Genomic DNA, 7,911 nt, shown 5'->3' with positions numbered 1-7,911 from the left:
ATTTAGTATATTTTCAGGGCTAACAGGCAACCCTTCCCAGTGGGAAGCCATTATCTCAAAACCACCAGACTCCGTTGACAAAAACATTTTAGAACTGATGGTTTGCCATTGCCTTGATGAATTAGTGTGGAAGGTAAAGCAGCAAAGGTATTCCAGTGCATAAAGTAAGCACAGGAGAAATATCAGATAGGTCAGACCACCAGGTTTAACTTCATATCTTTCAACAATAATGAAATTAAACAAGTTTGCCAATTTCACATATCTCCACAATTCAAAACTGTTGCCAGTTTTATTTGGAAGTGTTAGCATGACGTCATGGCGATTCAGTCTATGAAGAAGCTCAGGGAATAGTTGTATACTGCTCTTGAATAAAAATGAGGAAGTAAATCAGATGTACATTTGACAAAACACCCAGTTAGCCTTGTTGATTTTTACCCATAAAACATAAATCTTAAAGAAACTTGTCAGCTGCTCCAGAAGACACCTGGTAGAGCACATACCATTTGGCTCAGACCTTTTCACAGCAGCCTGGGTTCGATTCCAGCCCAGGCTCTTTGCTGCTTGTCATTCTCTAACACCCACAACAACAGCAGTTCTCACCAACCGTCAGTTACCTGTGGCAGGGGCAGACCGATTGATGCTAAAATACTGATACTATGTTTTCATTTTAAGATCCATCCTAGTGTCAGTAGGATCAATACCAAAAACGGGAATCGTTTCTCTCTTCTACATTGTACCTATTTGTATTTCAAGAGTAATACTGTCTGTTCATACAACCTTCTGTTGTTGTGAACACAACTAGTGCATGAACTCTTTGCCTCTCCACTGCTTTTGTGTTGTCTGCACTCTAGACCCTGCATTGTCTTCTTAGTCTGACTTTCGCCCGATGTTGGCAGTGGAAGGACGGTAAGCTCACCTCCCAGCCATCCTGTTTACTGCTGGGGACTATGAATAGAACCATGTCCGCATTCACTCTACCTTAGGCTGCGACCATCATAAAATATCTGAAAATATCTTCCAAGATGAATTAAGATCCGAACACTGAGATGGAGATTATATCTTATGAGAACATGACATAAAAACCCGGTAATAGCCTAGAGCAACAAAAGGCCTCTCTGTCACGTCACGCTGCTCTGCAGCAGGTGTTTAGTCAGCGCAAACAGCCTTAGCACCAGCTCGCCGTGATCGTATAGTGGTTAGTACTCTGCGTTGTGGCCGCAGCAACCCCGGTTCGAATCCGGGTCACGGCAGGTTTTTGAGATACTCCTGTTTCTGTGCTTGAGAAAGCTCTTGGTATTACAGTGTGACTTTACAAAATCAGTTGCACTCCAGGGCCCTGTTTCAGGAAGGGGTTTTAGTGAAAACTCTGAGTTAGTTAACCCTGAGATGGATTAATGAAATAGGACGAAAGAGAACTTGGAGCTGCAACCAAAACAGGGGAGGAGGAAAGAAATGCCTCGGCGTTCAGACTTTTCAGAGAGGATCAGATGAAGAATATCCAAGTATATAGTAGCCTTGTGAAATTAATGTTTGAGTCAAAGTTTTTTAATGTGTGTCTCTTTTTTTCTACAACTTCAAATAATTTCTGCACAACTTTGACACCACAAAAAAACTAATATGAGACAAGTAGGATTTGTACCCAGGTTCATTGGTAACTCTGACTTATCCATCTCACTGTAAAGAAGCAGATAGATAACTCAATCAAAGCCTGATCTCTTTCTTAATCTGCAACACATTAGCCTGGCGGTTTAAACTCACATCTCACAGAGTTGGTGATTAAAACTAAACTTTTATCTCTGTCAGAGAAAACTGATCTGAGTTCAGACTGTTTACTTACAGCACAGATACACTCACAGATAACTGAGCCTCCTACCTGCCTGTTAAAGAGCAATCGATCTGAGTGAAGTCCTGCTGGGTTTAGCTGTGAAGTCCAGCGACCGGTGGCTGCTTGCTTCACTACCATTCAGCAGCTAATGAGCGGAGCTAACTGCAAACAGCCACCGCTGCAACTAACAAACTCCACAAATTCATTCCACGCGCTTCCACACATCCACAGTCAGACACACATGACTGATTATTTCCTGCTGAATTACAACTCATAACTCGCACCAACGGCTGATGCTGCTCTGATATTAGTCTGAGTGGGCGGAAGTTTGCTGCAGAGATCAGCCTCTCATTGGGCGGAACAAGCCACCCGCTGAAGTCCCACCCTACCACCTCCGGTTGTGTAGCAGTTTTCAACCGTTTTCAACACGTCCTTTACTAACTTTTGCGGTGTTTGATCTTGTGGGGATGTAGCCATTTTTCTGCCATGGTTCGCGTCCTGTAGGTGATATTTTTGTGGGCGTGTTACACCAAAACCTGTTTCCCCCCGGCAATATTTTTGCAAGCGCGCCGTTGCTGTGGCACCGCCCAGAACAATTGTGATTGGTTGAAAGAAATACAAGCAGCCGGGGCGTTTTTTTCTCCAATCTCACAGTGAGAGTTGGCCCAGCCAGACCTTTCTTTTCTTGAGAAAGGTCTGGTGAGCGAGACTACTCTGATATGAGTGTTCTTGCTTGCCAGTGAAACATCCTGGTGCAGACTATTAACTGGAGTTTACCAGCCTGTCGCTCATGCAGCATTTGAAGATAATTACAAGCACAGTCGGTCTTGGCTTTCAATGTCCGATAGTCCACACTAACATTTTTGTCACATCTCCTCTCATCAAGGAAAATGAAGCATAGATTTCGTCTTAGTTTATATTATTAAGATCTATTTTTGACTCATTGTCTCGTTTTTGTCATGGAAAAAAGGTCGTTGACAAAAATTTTTTATCACAGTTTCGTCAACGAAATGAAAACTGCAAATGGACCTTAAGTTGAGATTGTTTTTATCGAATTAAACAGTGAACAGTGAACACACCAGGTTCCCCCAAATAACATCATGTAAATCATTAATATATTTCTTGTGGCTTTGCCTGTTGGACACTTAATCATTAATATGTTTGACATGAAACAGGAAGGTGTGTCAGTATCACTAACGCCTTACCAGGAAATTATTCAGCAAAATCAGCAAGGCATGAAGAAATTCCGTTTTTAAGTGAGAAGTAGTATTTCAGACTGTTCGTTTCAGCTGGGTGCTGCTGAACATGTTAGAGTGTTTACTGAAGCCATAGGGGCCTCTGGGTGGTTAGAGAGGGGGCAGGTGTTTACCTATAGCCACAGCTGACAGGGACATTCATAACAGGCCGATCACCTCGCCTTTGTTCTATCAGCCTTTTCAGAGGGAAACATCCTCAGTTGACGGCTGAGTGGAAAAGAAGGAGGGGGAAGAAAAAGATCCCCTCGAGCCACTTTTTTCTTCCCCAGCAGTAAATTCTTTCATGGTGACTGAGGAGTTAGCAGCCAGGGCCCCTCTCTTATCCGAAGGAGGAGGGGCACATGAACTTTCTGAGGCTCGTTCATCCTGGTCAGACACTTGACAAGAGTCGGACAAAACAGAAGGTAATCCTCTCTCAAGTCCCTCAGGTGTTTTAAACCCAACAAAGGATTAGTGCAGACTTCCTCCCGGCCAAAAGTAGCTGCAAGATTTTCCATTTCTTATCAACAATCTATTTTTTTTTTACTGCCCCCAACCCTCGAGCTCGCTTTGACCACCTTGTTCTTCCATGCACTATGACAAGGGAGCAGTTGATTAGGAAATTATCACCGATGGAGTGACATAGGGATGGACAAGGGTGGGTCAAATTGTGCAACTTTACCTGTTCAGGATAAAGATTTCACAACTCTGCTCATTTCCCAACAGCAACCGCTCGTTAATTGTAGAAACTGACAGATTTCATCAGATAGGGAAACATGACTATAGTCTTCTGTAATCATTAACTCTTTCATATCGTGGTCTTGATCTTCAGAGTTTTGTTTTGCTAACAATAATGTGGTTTTGTTTTTTGGTTCAATGATAAATGACAATGCTACAAACAAAGGATATTAGATGTCCAGACAGTCCTTGTGTGTGTGGGTGAAAGGACTTTGACTATATGGCAATGCCTACTGCTCAGCAGATGATAAACTTTGTTGTCCCAAATGGTAAATTTGATTTGGGCACATAGGGCGACATCTGCATAGCAGTTACAACCATCATATACAAACGAGACACACATTAGATAACCATGTAGTATAGCAAGACGCAGATTTGAATAACATAATTGTAGCCTATAGATTACATAATATTACTTTTATGTATCATTATTATTACTTTTATACACTTAGGTTACACATGAAAATCAACAAAACTGCAGTTACAAGGTCATATCCTGACACCAGCAACATGGTACAATGTCTCACTGTGCTCCTAGGGCTCAGGTTTCCTAATTGGCTGATGCTACTTTTGGACATCAGTGACAAACACTGCATTTCCAGCCAAGGGAAAGATGGGGGACTGTGGCGTCCATCACCACCTCAGTCCTCTACAGCACTCATGGAGCCTGAATCCACAGAGAGGGGGGAAAAAAACAAAACGGGAAAAAACACGGCCAGCAAGCAACAGGATGCACATGGCCCTGAGAAGGATGGCTGGCTGGATCCAGGAAATGGAGAGAGAAGGAGAGGAAGGAGAGATTTTGGATCGCAGCTGTGTGTTCGGATTGAAAAATTCCTGTTTTGAAGCACAGAGAGACATTTTGTTGTTCTTTCCCCAGACCATAAAGAGGCGGAAGACACAGTTTGCAACAGCAAGGGTTAAGTGCGGTTGTAGTGGTGACAGCTGTGCAATCAGCATTTCACCAGTCCTCATTTTATTCTCATATCTGAGAGACCTGAGGTGTGAAAATTATTGACATTTGTTTTATGACTGTAACTGTCGGTGATAAAGTATCTTTATTATTTCTCACTCAGCTCAGACTAGGTTTTGATTTCCAGTAAATGTTCGCAAGATTCGTGATTCACGTAGCAGGAATGCATTCACCAAAAGCCTAATCTTCTTTGACCACTGTTTCCGACAGTGCCGGGGCTATTAAAGTGACCTATCAACAGACATGTCACTTTAATGGGTTGTCAAATATATGAAATCCTTAGTTACACAATGGCTGTGAAAGGTGAGGGGGCTGATAAAAGTCTATGGAGTTTGCTCTTTAACACCAGGGCCTCTTGCTGACGCCAGTAGCATACTGGGAAGCCTCTATAATGGGCTTAATAATATTACTAATAGTTCAGTAAATCATTGTTACCCTGTTAGATATTTAGGCTGTCTCTGAAGGCCAAAGGTTTATATAAACCTAAGAAATTCGTAAATCCACTTCCTGAAGTTTCCATTGTACAAACAGAGAACTGACACACACCTTCCTTTTTATGATTCCTCTTCTATTTATTTTAATGCTGTGTTCCTATTATGGTTATGACAGAGCGCTGTATTTGGGGTCCAAAATGGGCTTTTTTTTTTCAAACAATTATCCACTTACACATTCGAGAGACAGAGGCCCTGTTAACCTCTTATTAACACGTGTCTTGGGTGATTCCATCATAAGTTGACAGCCCTAAGTCATCTGTTCACACCTGGCGTTAGAATCCATCTCCACATGCGTCTATAGTGACAATTTGTGACCCACTCTGTAAACATTTTAATTTGCACAAACTAAATGCATTGTCGTTCTATTGGCACGCTTCAGCACCAATTTATCAGTTTGCCTCCAGGGGACAGACTGCGGGAGACTGTGGGTGGCTTTGAAGATGGATGGTAACGGTAAATGGACCTGCATTTGTATCGCACCTTTCTAGTCATCCGACCACTCAAAGAACTTTTTACACCACAAGTCACATTCACACACACTGGTAGCTGAGGCTACCATATAAAGTGCCATCTGCTACTCAGCTCTTAACACACTCACACACCGATGGATGGAAGCATCATCGGAAGCAATTTGGGGGTTCAGTATTTTGCTCAAGGATACTTCGACATGCAGACTGAAGGAGCCGGGGATCAGACTGGAGATCTTCTGATTGTTGGACGACCCGCTCTAGGTCTGAGCCACAGTCGCTCTCTTACCCCCATCACTGCCACCTCCAACAACGTAAAGGATTACTGCGAACGCAAAGGTAGTCATTCCATTATCTTATAAGCTGTTGTGGATCACCTCTCTCAGTGAGTACCACACACACACTCACAAATACACAGTGGATATTAATCTAGAAGTAGTCTCTATATACAGACTCTACATTCAGTGAATGTAGAGTCTGTAGGCAAACCCCGGAGATCTTGCCTCCGGAAGAAGAACGGAAGAGCCCTGGTTTCCAGTTGTAGGCTGTTTGTTGTCCGCGTGATATTGACCAATCATGTTTGAGTCGGCTGCAGTTGTTGCCAGGTTAATCAGTCCGTGTGGTGAACTAACGAGGCGGAACATAATTGGCATCATTGCAAACTCTGAATCCATCACAATGGTTCAGCATATTTACTTATATATGAACGGAAGTCGGAAACGGAAATTCGCCTCCTCCGCCCAAATCAAACCGGAATGCCAAATAATCAGGGGTCTGCCTCCAGAGGCTGTATCGCCATCCACCGGAAGTCAGACGCCGAATATAGCCAATGGGTTTCGAGAATGGTCTAGAAGGAAATCCTTCAGTGTGGCCCAGGACACATTAGCATACATGCTTCTAAAAGAATGTGGCCATTTGCGGGCCAGATCATCTCTGAATGTGGTCTGAGTGATCGGATCTCAAGACAAACTGAGGATGCATTCACACATGAGCTTAGAGATGTCCACTTGTGAGCCAGTCACCCAAGATGCATGTTAATACCAGGTGAAAATGGTGCCACAGAGCAAGTTACAGCAGCACCAGTGTGTAATTTAGCAAACAAAGTAGCCTTTCACCACCTGTTTGTTGTGTATAAGTCACAGAAGCAAGTAACAATGGGAGGAGACAGACATAATGGCCACAGTAGAGGTAAGGCGGTATAAGTAGTAGAGTATAAGCAGACAATAGAATACAAGGTGATGGTGGTAGTGGTACACTGCTACCTGTAGGACAAATACTGTGGGCTTTATTGTCTTTGTGTTGGGAAAATGATAGACGATATCGTTTTCAATGACGTAACATAAGTGGCCATAGGACGACAATAAAAGTTTTTCTTGTTCTTCAAAAGGTCTTTCTTCACCTCTGGCACATTGTGTGAAAAGAGGCTTGCTCTTATGTAATCAGTTTTGAGTTCAATTGTTGATTGATTCTCATATGTGAACATCTCTGGAGCAGTAAGGTGAGTTTATATAAGCGGATTTCTCTAATAAAACTTCTGTACTTGAAGTAAAAATGTTTAATGCAAGACCTTTACTTGTAATGGAGTATTTTCTATTTCACCTGTTTTACACAACAACAAGGAAAAGCTGACTGAAGCAGGAAAATCGACACAGTAAAGGACACTATAGAGAATAATTTGGATTGTGATTAGAATATTAAATACAGAGTTTAAACTAAGGACACAGAAGTTATGTCATCATGATTGTGTAATGAAATTTAGGAGTTTTAATTATCTATGAAGGAGTTTGTATTTGGTGTCTCAAATACAAAAAAAAAATATGCAAGGTGAGTTTTTAAGTCCAATTAATATATTTTTAATGACCAATAATGAAAAAATGAAAAATGTAGTTTTAGGCCATAAGCACGTGTTGAGTAACTTTTCGTCACCGTAATAACTTGGATATTCTTTGCATTGGGGGGAAGGCTTTAACACCCAGATAGACAATCATAGATGGATTAAAGTTGTAGAAATATTTTAACAATTAAATTAATATTGAAAATCTATTAAAAAAAAAGAACATTTAACAGATTTACAGTGGGTGGCACTGGGATTGAAAACAGGCCTGACTACAGGGTTCCCACACATTTTTATGGACAAAATTCCAAAACTTTTTCAGGACTTTTCAAGGACCCAAAATAA

At 41.9% G+C, this 7,911-nt stretch overlaps 1 non-coding gene across 1 annotated transcript; it reads left to right on the top strand.

Annotated features, from left to right (window-relative positions):
- Positions 1-1,178: 1,178 nt before the first annotated feature.
- Positions 1,179-1,250, top strand: trnah-gug (transfer RNA histidin (anticodon GUG)). The gene has a single exon. It is a non-coding gene; the product is annotated as a tRNA-His (tRNA).
- Positions 1,251-7,911: the final 6,661 nt, after the last annotated feature.

Source organism: Epinephelus fuscoguttatus, linkage group LG10 (assembly GCF_011397635.1).
Source record: "Epinephelus fuscoguttatus linkage group LG10, E.fuscoguttatus.final_Chr_v1".
NCBI lineage: Eukaryota > Metazoa > Chordata > Actinopteri > Perciformes > Serranidae > Epinephelus > Epinephelus fuscoguttatus.
This window is presented reverse-complemented; position numbering and strand designations above follow the sequence as displayed.